Source organism: Ranitomeya variabilis, chromosome 4 (assembly GCF_051348905.1).
Source record: "Ranitomeya variabilis isolate aRanVar5 chromosome 4, aRanVar5.hap1, whole genome shotgun sequence".
Classification (NCBI taxonomy): domain Eukaryota; kingdom Metazoa; phylum Chordata; class Amphibia; order Anura; family Dendrobatidae; genus Ranitomeya; species Ranitomeya variabilis.
In genome coordinates, this window is record NC_135235.1 from 249,407,491 (window position 1) to 249,429,370 (window position 21,880).

Below are 21,880 nucleotides of genomic sequence, written 5' to 3' on the forward strand. Positions count from 1 at the left end.
ACGGGGTGATGAAGGGGGGTTTACTTTTATAGCGGGTTTTTTAGTAGATTTTTATGATTGGCAGCCGTCACACACTGAAAGACGCTTTTTATTGCAAAAAATATTTTTTTGCGTTACCACATTTTGAGAGCTATAATTTTTCCATATTTTGGTCCACAGAGTCATGTGAGGTCTTGTTTTTTGCGGGACGAATTGACATTTTTATTGGTAACATTTTCGGGCACGTGACATTTTTTTTTTTTTTAATTCGTTTATTAATTCCAGAATAAACAAATAATGCACACATTAGCATTTATCATTATCAATTATACCACCGGATACAAATAATTACAGAATATCATCATATCCAAAATTTACAGGGGTAATAAACTGTGCATGTTAAATCACTAGTACCTATAAAATATCTACTATACAACTTTAACCGTTAACAGTAAGTCGCCACAAGGAAAAACAGATTTGAATCCTACTCCACAAGCGATGTCCCAAAACCACAAGCCCATTCTCCCGTGCATGTATCTAATCAGCGCAGACTACAGAGTATGATAAGAGGAGTTCCATCTACCCCAGATTTTTTCGAATTTACCTGGGCATCCTCTATTTTGGTACAGTGTTCTTTCATATGGAATGACCGAGTTCACCAAGTCAATCCAAACTCTGAGAGACGGGGAGGAACCACCCATCCACCTTAACGCCAGTACCTTCCGTGCTAAGAAGAGCGTCTCTCGAAGAAAGATCCCAGTATGGTGATCCCAGGCCTCTGTATCCCACACCCCGAATAAGCAGGTCAATGGCTCAAGTGGAACAGGGATTGACAATAAAGATGTTAATAATGTCGTTACCTTTTTCCAATAGTGAGAAATTACCGGGCACCTCCAAATCATATGGATAAAATCTGCATCACGTGTATGACATCGTAAGCAATCTGACGAGTGGAGGCGACCCATTTTAAAGAGTCGTGTTGGGGTCAAATAGGTCTGATATATAATATACAGCTGGGTCATCCTGTTATTAACTGAAGGAGAAACTTTAGTTGGAGACTCTAGAATATCTTCCCATTCCTCTCCCATTGTATCGGGAAGAAGTCCCTCCCACTTCTTTTTAAGAGAGTTAATAGTAGACTCATCTTCCACGGATAATAGATACGTATATAAAGAGGAAATGAGTCCCTGAGGACCCTGTGATTTGAGAATGCCTATCAGAGGTAGAGATGAGATCGCTCGACCCGCACCCACATTTCGCATATACGATTGGAAAGCTGACCTTAGCTGTAAATAATGGAAGAATTGAGATCTGGGGATATTGTAGGTATCCCGTAATTGTTCGAAGGATACAAAAACCCCCTGGTCATGTACATTGCCCACCGAAAGAACACCGCATGAGATCCAGAACTCAGTAGATGGGTGATTCAGTAGTTCTGGGAAATAACTATTATGCCATATTGGCATTTCAGCTATTATATCTGCAAATTTAATAACTTTTTTGATTTGTCTCCATATTAATCTCGCCAGTCGAAGTAAAGGCAGCAAACGGGGAGTACTGACTTTCTCCGTTTCCAAAAATCCCAATGGACCATCAATCCGGGCAGAATGGAGTAGATGACTCTCTGAATTAGGTAAAGAGTTATTAGGCATCCATTTGCTCAATGCCTTAGCTTGCCCGGCAAGATAGTACAGATAAAAGTCTGGTAGAGCCGCCCCACCCCCCCTTTTCGGTCTCTGTAGAGTAGATAGTTTAAGTTTGGGTCTGGTCTTCCCCTATATAAAGGATGTGGTTAGGGAGTTTAAATTTGCGAAGAAAGACTTGGGTATTGGCATAGCACTATGTTGGAGACAATAATTAAGTTTGGGGAGCAATATCATTTTAATTAAATTGATGCGGCCTGCAACGGAGAGAGGGAGTTTGCTCCAGGTTATAAATTTAGATTTGACCAGGTCCAATAGTGGGTAAATCTTAAGTTGTAGGTCCAGCCGACTATATTGAGACATATGGATACCCAAATATTTGAAATTGGAGACTACAGGTAGTGACGAGAGATTTTCGAGACAGGGCATCGGAGCATGAGACAGAGGCATCAGGGCAGACTTGTCCCAATTTATATAGAGACCGGAGAATTTACTAAATTTGTCAATGGTCGTTATTACTTGCGGTAGTGTTACTTCTATTTTATCCATAAATATGATCATGTCATCGGCATAAAGACCGATGGTATCCACACGATCCGCAATATTAATTCCCTTAATATCCGTGGAGGACCTTATGCGTATTGCTAAAGCTTCTATCGCGAGGGCAAAGAGAGCCGGGGACAGAGGACATCCTTGACGGGTTCCCCTGTGCAAGGTAAAAGAATCAGAGATGGAGTTATTCACAATTACCCGTGCCCTAGGATTCCTATATAGTGTATCTATCCCTCTAATAAATTTGTCCCCAAAACCGTATTTCCGTAGGCATGCGGAGAGGAAAGGCCATTCGAGAGAGTTGAACGCTTTGGCTGTGTCTAGTGCCCAATTATTATCCAATTCTAGAGAACTATATTGAATCACTGATTGGACCCGTCTAATATTGATGGAGGTACTTTTCCCAGGCATAAAGCCAGTTTGATCTGGGTGTATAAGGTCTAGTATGATCATATTTAGTCTAGTAGCCAAGATTTTAGTGAAGATTTTATAATCTACATTCACCAATGATATGGGGCGATACGACCCACACTCCAAGGGATCCTTTCCCTCCTTCTTAAGTACAATAATATTTGCATCGTAAAATGTTTCAGGCATAAATTCTCCCTCCCATATACTCCGGAGTACCTTCAATAAAAGTGGCACCAGGTGGCTCCGATATTTTTTATAGAACTCGGCGGGAAACCCGTCGGGTCCAGGGGCCTTCCCGGTGGCCATGTCCATTATAGCGTGCTCCACTTCCTCCAGAGTAAATTCGGCCTCCATAAAAGCCTGCTGGGTTGGACTCAGTGAGGGGAACGCTATGTCCGAGAAATAGTCCACACACTCAGGGACACCAAGACCACTACCAGATCTGTACAATGACTTATAGTAATTACAAAAACATCGAAGAATCTCCTCAGTAGAGGATACCAACGAACCATCAAGTGCCCGAATCTGTAGTACTGTATTGGAGGTATTATGCTGGCGTACTAAAAAGGCTAGAAGTGTACTGGCCTGATTCCCCAATTCAAAATAGGATTGACGGGTAAAGAATAATTTGCGCTTCGATTTAGTGTCTATATGTTGGGTGTATAATCTTTGGGAGGTAAGCCATTCCACCCTGTTACCACTTGTTTGATTGGCCACATAGGCGGCCTCCGAATCCCTCAGTCTCCGTTCCATCTCATCATCCTCCCCTGCCATCACCCTTTTTATGTAGGAAATTGTGGAGGACAAACATCCCCTTAAATATGCCTTTAGAGTGTCCCAAAACAAATTAAGATTCGAGGGGTCTGGGTGAGTAGAGACAAAACAGTTCAACTGATCAACCGTTCTATCTCTAGAATCTATCAATTTCAACCAGAAGGGATTCAATTTCCAAGGTATATAGTTGTTTAGCTGACCGTATTTAAATTTGAGAATGACTGGACTGTGATCTGATATCCCCCTATTACCATGTTCGATACTATCCACCCATAATGCCAGGTCACTAGATCCAAATATGTAATCTATGCGAGATAGAGACTGTCTAGTTGATGAATGACAGGTATATTCTTTTGTCTCAGGGTGACGTGTTCTCCATAGATCTAACCATCCGCTACTGCTCATAAATAGTGCCAATTGAGAGGGGGATTGAGGAGGTCCCCCAGACGTCCCTCCGTCTAGTCTCAATCTGTCTTTAAAATTATCCATGACTAAGTTAAAATCTCCCATACAAATAACACTAGCATTAGGATAATTTAGGGAGAAGCCCATTGCCATGCGGAGAACCGATATACTAGCCGGGGGTGGGTTATAAACACATAGTATCACATATTCCCACGTATTAATAAAGGCATGTAGAAAAACGAAGCGACCCTCGGGATCACGTCCATCGTGCCTCCCTAGCCTCCCACCTAACATTCCTGTGTATCAACAGAGAGACCCCTCTGGAATAACTAGTATGGAATGCGTGAAGGGACCACTGCACCCACGGCTTTTGTGTACATTTAACTGTGTCTCTGGTCAGATGTGTCTCTACAAGTGCTACAATATGGAGATGATACCTTTTAATCTGCGAAAATACCTTGATTTTCTTTCGGGGAGTCTTAATACCCCGTATATTCCACGTCATATATATAATCTCAGACCCCATATCTACGCTTATAAAAAGGAATAACATACACCGTAACCTGAGCAGGGATCAGGAACATCACGCAGAGCATAAAATTATCATTGGCGACTAACAAACATATCAAACAATCAAAACTGGTGTAAAAACCCAAACAAAACAGAATTTGAACAGTCGAGGAGTATAATCCTACACTCCTACAGTCAGATAGAAAAGGGGATACCCTCACTGGAACCAGCGTCCGGTATTGTTGATAAGCTCAGCACCAATACGGAGAGCTCCAATTTGTGTTGCCATTAGATAAGGAGAACAACTTAGGAGTCCGGCACACTAGACTCCCTGTATGACCGCAACCATTCGGTTGCCTCCGCCGGATCAGTAAAGAACAAGGAGGAGCCTTCATGGACAATGCGGAGTCGAGCCGGGTAAAGCATGGAGTAGATGATGTTCTTATCCCTGAGCTGCTTTTTAACTTCCACAAATCGGACTCGTTGCTTTTGAAGCTCCATGGAAAAATCCGGGAAGATTGATATAGTAGCGTTATTGAATTTAATAGGGCTCTTCTGCCTTGCCAAACGAAGAATCGCATCTCTGTCTCTGCAATTGAGGAGACGCGCCAAGAAGGGCCGAGGTGGAGTTCCGGGAGGAAGAGGTCTCGTTGGGATCCGATGGGCCCTCTCCATGGAAAATGTTGAGGAGAATCCATCTCCCAGGGAGGTTTTAAGCCAATCCTCTAGAAATTGCTCAGGTTGCTGACCCTCCGAGCATTCTGGTAGGCCAATAATTCGAATGTTATTACGGCGCAATCTGTTTTCCAGATCATCTGCCTTTTGCTTCCAGGCATTCACAGAGCCGGCGACCTTTGACAGCTTAGCTTCCATTGGGGCAATGGTGTCCTCTATCTGAGACACTCTTGTTTCAACCTCTGAGATACGCCCTCTCATAGCTTGCATATCATGTCGCAGACGGCCCACTTCAGTATGTACGTCTTCTATTTTCTCAGTGAGAGAAGACCTGGTGAGGGATATAGCTTGCATCAATTGCTCAGATGCTTGCTTAAGAGTTAGTTCGTCTTGTTCCCCCTCCTCATTACTGTCAGAAAGGCGATTTTTGCGTTGATTCTGCGAGGGATTATTTCTGAGGGCAAGTACATTATCAGGAGCATCTTCTCTGGCATATTTCCTTAGCTTTTCAGCAGCCCCCGCTCCTTTAGAATGATGCATGGCGGTTAATAGAAGATCCCCACAAAAGGACCAAGCTTGTGATTATGGTAGTCTATTCTCCAATAGCAGACCGGGCAGGGTCAGACCAGGATATATCTCAAGGAGGCAGTTGGTCAGGCAAAGAATTGCCAAGTATGTGCAGGAGCAGCAGTTAAGAATTTGCCCAGGCACCGTGTCCCAGAGCAGCCCACAGCCTCCACAGGCAGGACAGCAGGGAGGGGGGATAATCCCTCCAGAGTTATGGCGCCAACAGGAGTTTATCTGATAAGGGGGGTGCAGGGCCCAATCTTCCAGGGCACACACCACACCACCCCTCTATTATTTCAGGTTGTTAGCTCACCTCCTGAGCTGCACCGCGTTGGGCTGTATAGCACCGCTCTCCTTGCTGCTGGAGTGCGCGCTGTAATAATGGCTGCAGCCTCCCCAGGGACCGCCCGCCGCTCCAGACCCAGCACCTGTTTTTTCCTCTGTGTTCCACAGCGTCCCCGCTGTATGTAGATGCCTGCCCCGTCTCAAGGGAATTCACCCGGCTTCGGCCGCCGCCGGTGCTGCGTCCTGCCCGCCGGAGCCGCGCTCAAAGATGGCCGCCGCAGCTCAGGGACTTTGCCGCTTATTCAGGCCGCTGCTGTTACCGGCGTCCTGGGACTCCAAAGTCGCCGTTTGAGGGGGTCACCGGTCTCCTGAGGTCCAAAGGCACCGCTCCAGCCGGCGCAGACTGTGAATCAGGGGGATTAATGGCAGGATTAGGACCAGGATAACCGGAGCTTCCAGAAGGTGCGTCTTCTCTCCTAGCTTACATAGCCACGCCCCCCCACGTGACATTTTTTGATCGCTTTTTATTCCGATTTTTGTGAGGCAGAATTACCCAAAACCAGCTATTCATGAATTTCTTTTGGGGGAGGCGTTTATACCGTTCCGCGTTTGGTAAAATGGATAAAGCAGCTTTATTCTTCGGGTCAGTACGATTACAGCGATACCTCATTTATATCATTTTTTTATGTTTTGGCGCTTTTATATGATAAAAACTATTTTATAGAAAAAATAATTAGTTTTGCATCACTTTATTCAGAGGACTATAACTTTTTTATTTTTTTCTTTGATGATGCTGTATGGCAGCTCGTTTTTTGCGGGACAAGATGGCGTTTTCAGCGGTACCATGGTTATTTATATCCATCTTTTTTATCGCTTGTTATTACACTTTTTGTTTGGCGGTATGATAATAAAGCGTTGTTTTTTGCCTCGTTTTTTTTTTTTTTTCCTACGGTGTTCACTGAAGGAGTTAACTAGTGGGACAGTTTTATAGGTCGGGTCGCTACGGACGCGGCGATACTAAATATGTGTACTTTTATCTTTTTTTTTATTATTTAGATAAAGAAATGTATTTATAGGGACAATATATATATATATTTTTTTTTTTTGCATTTTTTTTTGCATTTTTTTTTAATTTTTATTACACATGTGAATATTTTTTTTTTAACACTATAACATTGCCCGGGGGGGGGGGGGGGGCATCATGTTATAGTGTAAGATCGCTGATCTGACACTTTGCTGTGCACTGTGTCAGATCGGCGATCTGATGTGCACAGCCCCTGGCTTCCCGGCGCCTGCTCTGAGCAGGCACTGTGAAGCCACCTCCCTGCGGCCATTTTGGATCCGGGTCTGCTGCAGTGAGGAGGAGGTAATAGACCCTCGGAGCAACGCGATAACATCGCGTTGCTCCGGGGCTCTTAGGGAAGCATGCAGGGAGCCCCCTCCCAGCGCGATGCTTCCTTATACCGCCGGAACACTGCGATCATGTTTGATCGCAGTGTGCCGGGGGTTAATGTCCGCGACCGCTCCTGGCACATAGTGCCGGATGTCAGCTGCGATAGTCAGCTGACACCCGGCCGCGATCAGCTGCGCTCCCCTTGTGAGCGCGGCCGATCGCTATGACGTACTATCCCGTCGAGGGTCAGATAGGCCCAGGTCACCTAGACGGGATAGTACGTCTAAGGTCAGAGAGGGGATATAGAGGTGTTACCAGTCATTGTACAGGAGGAGGAGGTGAGCTGTGACTTCACCTACTGTGAATGGTGGATCCTGTGTTATCTACTGTATATAAAGGTGTTATCAGTCATTGTACAGGAGGAGGTGAGCTGTGACATCACCTATTGTGTATGGTGGATCCTGTGTTATCTACTGTATATAGAGGTGTTATCATTCATTGTACAGGAGGAGGAGGTGAGCTGTGACATCACCTATTGTGAATGGTGGATCCTGTGTTATCAGCTGTATATAGAGGTGTTATCAGTCATTGTATAGGAGGAGGAGGTGAGCTGTGACATCACCTATTCTGTATGGTGGATCCTGTGTTATCTACTGTATATAGAGGTGTTATCAGTCATTGTATAGGAGGAGGAGGTGAGCTGTGACATCACCTATTGTGAATGGTGGATCCTGTGTTATCTACTGTATATAGAGGTGTTATCAGTCATTGTACAGAAGGAGGAGGTGGTGAGCTGTGACATCACCTATAGTGAATGGTGGATCCTGTGGTATCTACTGAATATAGAGGTGTTATCAGTCATTGTACAGGAGGAGGTGAGCTGTAACATTGCCTATTGTGAATGGTGGATACTGTGTTACCTCCTGTATATAGAGGTGTTATCAGTCATTGTACAGGAGGAGGAGAAGAGCTGTGATATCACCTATTGTGAATGGTGGATCCTGTGTTATCTACTGTATATAGAGGTGTTATCAGTCATTGTACAGGAGGAGGAAGAGGTTAGCTGTGACATCACCTATAGTGAATGGTGGATCCTGTGTTATCAGCTGTATATAGAGGTGTTATCAGTCATTGTACAGGAGGAGGAGGTGAGCTGTGACATCACCTATTGTGAATGGTGGATCCTGTGTTATCTACTGTATATAGATGTGTTATCGGTCATTGTACAGGAGGAGGAGGTGAGCTGTGACATCACCTATTGTGAATGGTGGATCCTGTATCATCTACTGTATATAGAGGTGTTATCAGTCATTGTACAGGAGGAGGAGGCGAGCTGTGATGTCACCTATTGTGAATGATGGATCTTGTGTTATCTCCTGCATATAGAGTACTGAATATAGAGGTGTTATCAGTCATTGTACAGGAGGAGGTGAGCTGTAACATTGCCTATTGTGAATGGTGGATACTGTGTTACCTCCTGTATATAGAGGTGTTATCAGTCATTTTACAGGACGAGGAGGGGAGCTGTGATATCACCTATTGTGAATGGTGGATCCTGTGTTATCTACTGTATATAGAGGTGTTATCAGTCATTGTACAGAAGGAGGAGGAGGTGAGCTGTCACATCACCTATAGTGAATGGTGGATCCTGTGTTATCAGCTGTATATAGAGGTGTTATCAGTCATTGTACAGGAGGAGGAGGTGAGCTGTGACATCACCTATTGTGAATGGTGGATCCTGTGTTATCTACTGTATATAGATGTGTTATCGGTCATTGTACAGGAGGAGGAGGTGAGCTGTGACATCACCTATTGTGAATGGTGGATCCTGTATCATCTACTGTATATAGAGGTGTTATCAGTCATTGTACAGGAGGAGGAGGTGAGCTGTGATGTCACCTATTGTGAATGATGGATCTTGTGTTATCACCTGCATATAGAGGTGTTATCGGTCATTGTACAGGGGGAGGAGGTGAGCTAGTGCAGCGCCCCAGAGTCCTGGTTGTTGCAGTACTGTTGCTCCGCCACTAAGGGGGGCTATGGTACGTCTGATGGCACTGAAGGAGTTCATCTGACCAGGTATCACAGACACCAATGCATTTCACAGTCTGGCCTCCAGGGGGAGCTAAGGGCACTATGCATTAGGCCACTCCTCACAGTCTGGTAAAACTGGGGGTTGGATAGGAAGTTAGATCAGAAAGCTGACTGGGTTGGAACCAGGCAACACCTTGTGGCAGAGGGTGTTGTAGGGGAAGATTCAGAGGGGTCCCTGTCAGGGGTGGGATCCTGACAGAGGCCTAGCAACCAGAGAGAACGCTACGGGACCGCGCCTGCACGATATAGCGGCGGTACCCCAAGAAAGGACAAGAAGCGAGGTTTATTGTGCTGAGTGAGAAACGAGATCAACGCAACAAGGAGAATACCAGTAGGAGTCGTGCTGTAAGACGAGGCAACATCCTACTGAGGCGCGTAACCGGTGGCCGGAACACCGAGGAAGTATAGAGCTCCAGGCCAAACTTCAAACCTACGGCAGGACAGTCAGTTATAGGTGGGCTGTCTCACCCAATTGACCTAGGAAGACACAGGGGGGGTAACAACAGGAGTGGGGCGACGCTAGAGTCCCGGAAGAGCTCCGAGCCTCCCCATCATACGGGTGCGTCCTAACCATAAGATCTGGGGGACGTGGAAGAACATCAGAATCGAGTTGTGAGGGAACACGAGAAACAGACACAACAGTTGTGGGGACTATCCCGTAAGCACAGCAGGGGAGGACCACAACACACAAGCGCTAGAAGGTAGGCACAGATTTCCACCTGCAAAGGGAGCTCTGGATGTGCCATCGGACCGGCCAGGCTTGCGCGGCCCGGTTAACCGTATTCCGGATTGAGGATCCTTAAGCCTTCAGTAAAGAGGTAAAGAGACTGCAACCTGGTGTCCTCGTTATTTACCGCGACCGGCGCTTCACCGCACCATAACGACATCCCATACCTCCACCTTCATTGCACGCCCCTCAGCAGGGTCACGGACCGGGTCTAGCCACCGTGACAACTCCATAACAGAGACTCAGAGACCCGATACCCTCGGCCCTGCGACAGTGGGGGCGCTGCACTGTGACATCACCTATTGTGTATGGTGGATCCTCTGTTATCAGCTGTATATAGAGGTATTATCAGTCATTGTATAGGAGGAGGAGGTGAGCTGTGACATCACTTATTGTGTATGGTGGATCCTGTGTTATCAGCTGTATATAGATGTGTTATCGGTCATTGTACAGGAGGAGGAGGTGAGCTGTGACATCACCTATTGTGAATGGTGGATCCTGTATAATCTACTGTATATAGAGGTGTTATCAGTCATTGTACAGGAGGAGGAGATGAGCTGTGATGTCACCTATTGTGAATGATGGATCTTGTGTTATCTCCTGCATATAGAGGTGTTATCGGTCATTGTACAGGGGGAGGAGGTGAGCTGTGACATCACCTATTGTGAATGGTGGATCCTCTGTTATCAGCTGTATATAGAGGTATTATCAGTCATTGTATAGGAGGAGGAGGTGAGCTGTGACATCACTTATTGTGTATGGTGGATCCTGTGTTATCTACTGTATATAGAGGTGTTATCAGTCATTGTACAGGAGGAGGAGCTGAGCTGTGACATCACCTATTGTGAATGGTGGATCCTCTGTTATCAGCTGTATATAGAGGTATTATCAGTCATTGTATAGGAGGAGGAGGTGAGCTGTGACATCACTTATTGTGTATGGTGGATCCTGTGTTATCTGCTGTATATAGAGGTGTTATCAGTCATTGTACAGGAGGAGGAGGTGAGCTGTGACATCACCTATTGTGAATGGTGGATCCTGTGTTATCAGCTGTCTATAGAGGTATTATCAGTCATTGTATAGGAGGAGGAGGAGGTGACCTGTGACATCAACTATTGTGTATGGTGGATCCTGTGTTATCTACTTTATATAGAGGTGTTATCAGTCATTGTATAGGAGGAGGTGAGCTGTGACATCACCTATTGTATATGGTGGATCCTGTGTTATCTACTGTATATAGAGGTGTTATCAGCCATTGTACAGGGGGAGGAGGTGAGTTGTGACATCACCTATTGTGAATGATGGATCCTGTGCTATCTGCTGTATATAGAGGTGTTACCAGTCATTGTACAGGGGGAGGAGGTGAGCTGTGACATCACCTATTGAGAATGGTGGATCCTGTGCTATCTGCTGTATATAGAGGTGTTATCCGTCATTGTACAGGAGGAGAGGGTGAGCTGTGACATCACCTATTGTGTATGGTGGATCCTGTGTTATCAGCTGTATATAGAGGTATTATCAGTCATTGTATAGGAGGAGGAGGTGAGCTGTGACATCACCTATTCTGTATGGTGGATCCTGTGTTATCTACTGTATATAGAGGTGTTATCAGTCTTTGTATATGAGGAGGAGGTGAGCTGTGACATCACCTATTGTGTAGGGTGGATCCTGTGTTATCTACTGTATATAGAGGTGTTATCAGTCATTGTACAGGAGGAGGAGGTGAGCTGTGACATCACCTATTGTGAATGGTGGATCCTGTGCTATCTGCTGTATATAGAGGTGTTACCAGTCATTGTACAGGAGGAGGAGGTGAGCTGTGACATCACCTATTGTTTATGGTGAATCCTGTGTTATCTGCTGTATATAGAGGTGTTATCAGTCATTGTACAGGAGGAGGTGAGCTGTGACATCACCTATTGTGAATGGTGGATCCTGTGTTGCCTCCTGTATATAGAGGTGTTATCAGCCATTGTACAGGAGGAGGAGGTGAGCTGTGACATCACCTATTGTGAATGGTGGATCCTGACGTCACCGCTGTGCTCTGCTTTACGGCCAGCCGGCGCTGACACATTCAGTGCAGGGAAGCCGCCGGCGGGGGACGTGACAGACATCAGAAGGTGAGTATGTAGTTGTTTTTTTTTACATTACGCAAGGCCGCGCTTAGTAACCCGATATTTACCCTGGTTACAAGTGAACACATCGCTGGATCGGTGTCACACACACCGATCCAGCGATGACAGCGGGTGATCAGCGACGAAATAAAGTTCTGGACTTCTAGCTCCAACCAGCAATATCACAGCGGGATCCAGATCGCTGCTGCGTGTCAAACACAACGAGATCGCTATCCAGGACGCTGCAACGTCACGGATCGTCGTCGTTCTCGCTGCAAAGTCGCTTAGTGTGAAGGTACCTTTTGTGCAAAGTCTATCAACCATCTATCTATGGCTCTCTAGAGGACTCACTAACCCCTACGGGTTTAAGCAGCAAAGGAAGAACAAACAGTTAAAAGAGCTACTGTATATACAGTTTTCGGTTCCCCGAGGTTTATTCTGGCGGCCTCCACCAGGGCTTTACCTGACATGTAGCCCTCTGTGGTTTGGGATAGTTCGCATCCAAGCTCACTCCTGGCGCCGGGTACACTCCGTGAGTTTGTTTCTCATGCACGGTCAGGTCGTGCGCAGCAATAAAAGTCTGGGTGGTCTGGTGGATGATGCACGTTACAGCGGGAGCTGCCGCAGCCGCCTCAGCGGTAAGGTCTTCCTCCAGGGTCCTGGATACCGCCAAGAGGGCTGTGCATTTCTGCACATCCCGGGCCCACCAGCTGTTTTCCCTTTGGTACCGGCGGTAGGTCACAGCATCTCCAGGTTTCAGGACGGAGTCCACGCCGTCCCCGCCCAGGCAGGACTCCACCTAGTCCCGGTGAACGTGGACTCTCACTGACGACCCCATCTCCTGAATGAATCCCTTCTCTTTGTGAGGTTGGTATGCCACCACAACACCCCACTTCGGTAGTGAGTCGTCCAATAAGTCGCCTCGAGCCCCCCGCTCGACTTCCCTCTTGTACTCTGAGATCAGATGCCGCCGGTATTCTCCCCATGGGAAGGGCCCAAGATTATGCTCGCGTAGTCCTAGGCCTGGTGGCAGAGGCTCCGGGGTTCCAGCAGCCGCGGCGGCAATCGGAGTAAAGGCGGCAGGGATGCGAAATCCCAGCATATCAGGGCACCGAGTACCCGCTCATGAGGTGACTCTTCCGACGCCACTCCATTCCTCCGGGGTTGGCGCCAGAGCTGGTACGGGCAGCGGAGGTCCTGTGGACAGCTCCCAGGGGTCCATCCTCTCCAGCGGTGGCATGCCGGAGTAATCCTCCGGTGACAGGGGTCTGTGCGGGGCCATTCTTTTGCGAGGGTCCCCTCTGATCTCCAGCTCCATTCCTTCCTCCCCTGGGGATCGGTTTCGTTTTTGCTGTCTCCGCCCGCCATGGAGAATCAGGAGGCGGACCTCGGTGGCTGACGGACACGCCTTCAAGATACAGAAATATTTAGACTGGGCGGCCATTATTTTTCTTTGCTTCTCAGTTCGTTCACGCCCACAACTCCACGCCCTTCTTCTTCTCCTGCGCTCCTCATGGCGCGGTAATGGCGGCAGTTTTGGCGGGAATTTTGGCGGCAAATGGCAATACACAGTCCTTAAGCAAATCACAGTTCCAATACAGTTCTGACACAGTTCTTAGGCACTCATGACCTGACTTTCAGGCTTAAGTAGATCCTGTTCGTGACGCCAAGATTTGGAGCGCCCCCACGTTAAGGGCAATGGGGTACTCGGCACCGGGTCTATCTCTTCTCGGTTCTGGGGATGTCACGGTGGCCCGACCTGTCCGTGGCCCTTCTGAGGGACGTCCAATTAAAGGTGAAGTTTGTCTGGTGTTCGTGAGGCCACCTGTGGTATTCGGTCAGGGTGACCGACGCTGCTTAGGGGTCCACTGGGGTGATGGAATGGCAGCTAGATGGTATACCTTCCCACAGGTGAAGTATGTCCCCAGGGCTTCCCTGATGTGTAGGTGGTGATAGTGAATGTTGTAAGGCGCAATGAATAACGAGGACACAAAGGTTCCAGTCTCTTTACCTTTTACTGAAGACTTCAGCGTCCACAGTCCAGAGTACCGTTCACAGGGTAGGCAGAGTCCGGCCGGTCCGAAGGCATATCCAGAGTTCTCTTAACCAGGTGGAAATCAGTAGCCTTCCTACTAGCGCCTGTGTGTTGTAGTACCTCCCTGCTGAGCACCACGGGATAGTCCTCACAACTTTCGTAGATGTTTCTGATGTTCTCTCTCTCTCTGTCCCCCAGATGGTATGGATAGGACAACCCGTATGACTGGGATAGCCTGGGGCTTATTTGTAGGGACCCTAGAGACGCCCCGACCCCCACAATTTGCCACTGTGTCTTCTTAGGTATTAAAGGGACACTGTCACCCCCTCCAGCCGTTATAAACTAAAAGAGCCACCTTGTGCAGCAGTAATGCTGCAGTCTAACAAGGTGACTCTTTTAGTTTTGGTTGCTGTTATTCCCACAATAAAGGTATTTATAAAGTAGCTCAAATACCTCTCTTTGTACCTGGAGGCGGGTCTGAATCCTCCTCTTTGAAGCGTCCAACCGCCGTCAGTCATCTCTTCTGTGTTGATTTTCGCCGCCCCCTCAGCGCTGTTATTGTCTGAAATCCTGCGCCTGCGCTCTGCTCTTCTGCCTTGCGCAGGCGCATAGAGCATTTGCCGTCCTAGCGCTGGTGCCGGGTTCCGTTCTGCGCCTGTGCGGGCAGTGCGGCCACCCTGTTACTGAATCCCCGCCCCGCACTGTGTTATGCATTATGCACAGTGTGGGGCTGGGATTCCTGGGCATGCGCACTGCGCTTGTCAGACGCTCCCCAGGTCCCCCGCCTTTCAGCGTTGCCGAAATATACAGGTATCCTTGCCGGCGTTTGGAACAGCCGCACAGAACAACGCTGGAAGGCGGGGGACCTGGGGAGCATCTGACAAGCGCAGTGCGCATGCCCAGGAATCCCAGCCCCGCACTGTGCATAATGCATAACACAGTGCGGGGCGGAGATTCAGTAACAGGGTGGTCGCACTGCCCGCACAGGCGCAGAACGGAACCCGGCACCAGCGCTATGACGGCAAATGCTCTATACGCCTGCGCAAGGCAGAAGAGCAGAGCGCAGGCGCAAGATTTCAGACAAAAACAGCGCTGAGGGGGCGGCGAAAATTAACACAGAAGAGATGACTGACGGCGGTTGGGCGCTTTAAAGAGGAGGCTTCAGACCCGCCTCCAGGTACAAAGAGAGGTATTTGAGCTACTTTATAAATACCTTTATTGTGGGAATAACAGCAACCAAAACTAAAAGAGTCACCTTGTTAGACTGCAGCATTACTGCTGCACAAGGTGGCTCTTTTAGTTTATAACGGCTGGAGGGGGGTGACAGTGTCCCTTTAAGGTCGGGCAGCCAACTTGGAATTGACTGTCCTGCCGGTCTCTGAAGTAATGCGTAGAGTCAATTACTCCCTCGGTGTTCCGGCCACCATCTACGTGCCTCAGAAGGAGGCTGCCGATCTTGGGGCAGAACTCCTCCCAGTATTATCTCCTTGTGCCGTGACTTCGTTTCTCACTCTCCACAATACACTTCGCTTCGTGTCCTTTCTTAGGATGCTGCCGCACGTGGGGCAGGCGCAGCTCCGTAGCTATCTATCTCGTGCTAGGCCTCTGTCAGTATCCCACCCCTGACAGGGACCCTCTGTCTGCAGCTCAGATGTTCCTCCTTCTCCCCACTGTCTGCCTGACAGGTCCTCTCTGGGTCAAACCCAGGTAGCTTCTGACTGACTTCCTATCCAACCCACCAGTTTTACCCGTGTGTGAGGAGTGCCCTAATAGATAGAAGCAAGGCTCCCCCTAGTGGACTGGAGTGTGAAGTGTGGTGTGTGACTTGTGATACCTGGCAAGGTGAACTCCTTTAATACCATCAGGCGTAATATCACTCCCCCTGGTGGAAGAGCGACATTACTGCAACGACCAGGACTCTGGGGTGCTGCACTTATATTTTGGATCTTGAGGTCGTTTTCTGTGGTTTACACAACCCTCCCCCCCTTTTGTTAGCAACTGTATATAGAGGTGTTATCAGTCAATGTAATCCTGTCTTTCATAATGAAACAATTGAAAACTTTTCCTGAAACAAGTGCCTAAAATAGCTCCAGTGGACAGTATGGAAATGTGAAGAAATTACTGATTTTATTTTTTTAATAAAGATTTTGATATAAAAAAAATAATACATTTACTGGTGACACATTCCCTTTAAAAACAAGATGCCGACTTCCCACTTGTGTTTCCTGGGGGTATATGGGTTGCACGGTAAGATGCTCTGTAGGTCCTCGCACCCCACAACCCTTGCTAGCCACCTCATTATAAGGCAGCAGATATTTTTCTCCCTCCATAAATCTTGTGTCCTGGTTGGGTGAATCCCAGAACAATTACACCTCCTCCAATTAAATTAGAGCCAATTCTGCCCTAAGTAAACAATGCTCGCTCCATTACCCCGCTGGGTGTAATTAATGACCCTGGGGCGGGTGCGTCACTCCATACGGGAACATCTGACCTTCTTGTCACAAGGACACTTATTTTACTCCTTGGAAATAGTTGCAGAATTACGATAGCAGTGTAATCTATTATTGATTCACTGCTGCTCAAATTCTGATCCAATCCTTTCAGATGTGTCCTCTCTATCGCCGGCTTCTGTTCTCCAAGCCTTCATTCACTTACTTGATGTTGATTACTATCATTCTTGATGGTTCCATCCTTTGGGCTTCAGTCTCCAATTTCCTTGAATTTGCCCTCATCTGGTGTCAGGTAGGTCAGGTTCTCCTTCCAGGGACATCTCCGGGTTTATATGATCAGGATCATCTTTGTTGGTGATCCTAGGTGTCCATTGGCTTTGTAGATGTCTTCTCCAGCACCGCAGCTCAAAAGCATGGATGTGTCTTCTGTCTGCTTTCGTGAGCGTCCACATCTCGCAGCCATATGTCACAACTGGGAACACAATTTCCTTGACCAGTCTTTGTATTTCCATAGTTGGTTCACGCTCACCATGGCTGCCCCAGTGCTAATCGTTACTAGGTCCCACAGCAGAGATCACCACACCGTGATTAATGAGGAACCCAAGACAAACTTCTATCTTTTCATTGTAGATCTTTATGTGAACATCCTTGTTGGTGGTAGTCATGATTTTGGTCTTCTTGATGTTCAGGTGAAGTCCATCTTCTCGCTTTCTGGTTTCATCTTTAGGATCAGCTTCTTCGAGGCCTTCTCACTCTGCCGGCAGGGCTGTGTCGTCTGCAGATCTCAGATTGATGATGGTTTTATTGTCTGTTTTTACCACAACACTCGAATCATTCAACTCCAGGCTCCCCATGATTACTGGAAGTTGTAAAGGACAGGAGAGAGGATGCATCCTTGTCTTGTGCTCTTTCTGATCTTGAACCATTCTGTATCTCCATTGTAGACTGACCTGATAACCCAATGGCTTCCCACAGATTATCATGCTCAACAGTCCAAAGCTAGAACGTCCTCCTCATCTTTCCTATGATCCACCTTAGATTGGTGATGTGATCACGGGTCCCCCTGCCCTTAGGGAATCCAGCGTGGGCATCAGGTAGTTCTCTACCAAGGATGTTGCCCAAGATCTTGTGAATGATCTGTAGATGCACCTCGCTGGCACGGAGGATCAGGGTGATTGTTCTAAGGTTGGAAGTCCCTGGAGTAATTTTTCTTTGGCAATGTGAAGAAAACTGACCTTTTCCAGTCCTTAGACCTTGTGCAGGTCCTCCAGATCTTCTAGCACAGTCCTGTCAGTGTGACTCTTGGGACTAGTTTGAGCAGCTCTATCATAAAACTTTCACCATGAAACTCTAAGGATCAGAATCAATATGCTTCATTTACTGCACTTAGCAAGTATTTATGATTAATGATCTCATGGTTTTGTGTCCTCAGGAGACCTGCATATCCCTGTGTCCTGGTTACATAGTACAAACCCTATGTTGTATGATCCTACAGAGTTTGTTCTTTCTTCTTTCGGACTTATAGAGTTCAGCTGGGAGAGGATGGCTGCAGGATCAGACTACACAGAGGTTTTTGTAGTCTGTAACCATAGAGAAATGCAGCTTTGAATAGAGGCTGTGAACACAAAGTGGAGACTTTTACTAAAGAATATTTACAAAGTTGCTTTATTTGTAATTTTTGACACATGGGAGCAATACATAATTTAGCTGTGTAGTTAAGAGAAATTCTTTAAAGTTGTTGTCTGGGCATAAAATATTGATGATCTAGCCGCAGATAGTTTTCTTCCCTAAAACCTTGCAAACTGTGCGCCCCTGAGGGCAGGTTCTCTCCCCCTCTGTAATCGTCTGTCACTGTTTGTCAGCTGTTGTGATATATATGGGTTCACCACATCTCCACCCCCGGATGAGGTCCAGGAGGTAAATGTGGAGCCTTTGGACTCATTCAGTGTTCGGTGTGTCTGGAGACGAGATCTCCAGAGCTGTGCTCATTTTAAACAGAACCGATCCTGCGGATCCCAGCAGCCACACAGACTGTACTGTATGTTTGTTTCCCTAATTTTGGACTGGTTTATGCAGGACGTTTTTGATAAATCAGTTGAAAACTCAAACAAGAAGTATTCATGTGACTCCCTCCCTGAGTGAGCCGATCTACCATAGTGTGTGTGTGTGTGTGTGTGTGTGTGTGTATATATATAAAAATAATACAGCACCCTGGAATTAATGGTGCTTTAAAATAAAAAGTGTTAGATCTCTGGTGTCCCCCCAATCAGCCGTTATTAGCTCCAGTGGTGACTTGAGCACATTGCTCACAGCTGCACAGCACAGGATCTGTTCTGCAGGTCTTGGCAGCGGCTGCTACACATTGAATGGTTGCTGTGCTGTTTAGCTCAGTTCAATGTTTCTACCCGGCTACTGCCAGAGCTAACAGCAGGTGATTAATGATTAATGGTGGTGCTGGGTGTCGGACGTCCACCAAACTGACACTGATGACTTATCCCAATATTTTATGTCCGGACAACCGTGAACTCTGATGTTCATGTTTCATGCTCCTTTTAGCATTGCCCGGGCTCACCGCAGGTCTCCCAACCTGAAAGGACAGACCCATATGAGGCTGCTAGTTCAGGCGAGGAGCCCTCCGGCTGGTCCAGGCATTGTGGAAAGCAAATTTCAGAAGATTGGGAACAATTTTTCCCCTCCATCTTACCTAGAGGCAGACGGCACCATAGCGGTCGTCACTGCGGAGTTTCCTGCTTCCGTGTAGGATTCATTTGTACCATCCTAATGAATTGGCCTCAGGGAGCTAAAACCTAAACATGTAATTTGCTTTTGTAAGTAATTCAGCAGAGAGCCCGATTCACATGGAACAAGTCACAACCTCCATTTCTTCGCCTCTCAGTGTGTTTATTTGCAGGAGTTCCACGGATTTATAATTTATTTTGTTATGGCGCATTTCATTAGGAGCTGCTTCATTTTACGTCTCACTATGTGCATTTTATTAAAGGCGTTGGCTGGTCTGAAATGAAAAGTCTGCTGTCACTCTGTGTCTGAATCCAAAGCATACACGGTGCACTGTGAGGATTTGCGGTTTCTGAGCCAGCAGGAGTCGCGTTGATGTATGCGACATGCAGACTCCCTGGCAGAAGCCGTCTTGTGGGCACCTCCGCACATCGCATATACCGCCGCCGTTCCCGCAGAAACCGCAAATCCTCGCAGTGCACGGTACGCTGCAGACTTTTCATTTTAGACCAAACACCCTCTTTTAGTAAGATGCAGCTTAAAAAAAAAACACAAGATTTTATCTGGACGTTGGTTCCTTGAATAACTACAGTCATCACACCATTCACTCCTCCTGCCGACACAAGTCATGGGAAACTCTTAGGCTATGTGCACACATCGAGTATTTGGCTGCAGAAATTTCTGCAACGCTTCTGCATCTCTAGGAATTTGTTGGCAGCAAAAACGCAACAGAAAATACGTGCGTCTTTAATGCCTTTTTGTACAGAAATGAATGAATTTTTTTTAGAGCTAAATAAAGATATTTGAAACAAGAAGAAAACAAGTTTTGTGATGTAATTTCCTTGCTCAACCACCTCTTTTTCCAGGCTTATTTTCCCCGTCCGAGGCTAATAATACCAGCCCTCAGCTGCACCAGAAATGGCACTTAGCCCCGGCTATTTCGATGCCCTGGTGCAGTCTCATCGGGGTAATGGGATTAGGGGTTGGTGTTGGTGTTAGCCAAACCCCCTCGTTATTAAACTTAAGTAAGTAAGTAAAGAGTTAAATAAACACACTGAGATTAAAACTCTTTATTTGAAATAAAACAGACACACTCTTTAATCATTAAATTAACCCAATATTCTCACCTCGGTCCGACGGTAATCCAAGGGTTAAAGCAACGTTACCAGCCTATGTAGGAGCGTTCACAGAATGAACCTACATAGGCAGTAATCACACAACAGCAGAACTATGCGTGCACCGCGACACTTGGCGGCAGTGACGGCATGGGATTATTAGGCCTTCTACTCATCTGCGAGAAAAACAGAAAAGAAATCCGATGAAAAATCAGACCGCACTCAGACCAATGTTATTCTATGAGTCACAGCTCATCTGCAATTTTATTTCTCCGCTGAATTCGGACTGAGAAAAAAATCCCACCATGCTGCGATTGTCCTCGTATATGAGAAATGCCAATGCAAGTCAATGGGTGCAAGAAAAAACACGGACGGCATACGGACCATGCGAGTGCCATTCGATTTTTACACACCCATGTCCTTGAAAATCTAACATTTCATCTGCCGCATACAGTAAAATCACAACGTGACCAGACAGAACAGAATAGATAGAACAGATATATACCCATAGAATAGATATATATCTGACGGACATCTTTATATCTAATTAGTACAGTGTGTGTGCACAGCTTACTGTACATGTATTTTATTACATACTAAATTATTTTATGAAAAAATGGCGTGATATCCCCTGAAATTTTATTAACCAGCAGAGGGAAAGCAGATGGCTGGGGCAGATATTTATAGCCTGGCAAAGGGGTAATATCCATGGAGCTCCCGGGCTATTAATATCAGTTCACAGCTGTATACTTAGCCTTTACTGGTTATTAAAATGGAGGATCCTCCCAAAAATGACATATGCTCCCCTATAATAACCAGCAAAGGCTAAGCAGACACCTGCGGGCTGATTTTAATAGCCTAGGCTCTCAGCCACCCCAGAAATGGAGCATAAGATGTGCTATTTATGGCACTTAGCCTCGCTCTTCCCAATTGCCCTGGGGCGGTGGAAAGTGTGGTGATGGTATTGGGGTTGATGTCACCTTTGTATTGACACCTTACATCAAATCCAGGGTTTTGTAATGGAGAGGCATGTATCAGACACCCCCATTATTTACCCCATAGTCAAATTGTTAAAAACGTAACAGACAGAATAAAGCGTTTTATTTGAAATAATGACACAGACTCCATTATTGACTCTAAATTTACCAAAAATACGGGTACTCACCACAAAATCCAATTCACTGAAGCCAATGTCTCCTGTAAAATAATTAAAATAATAAACAACCATATTCCTCACTTGTCCACCGAGAAGATAATAATCCAGTTGTCCCACTACACGTCTAACTTTGCTACATCTAGATGGAAGGTTGCATCCAGCAGAGACACTGAGCTCCGCGTGCTTGCTCAGCTCAGTGCCTCACGGTGATGTGGTAAAGTTCATATTCAACTAACTCCTTTTACTGCACTGACGTCAC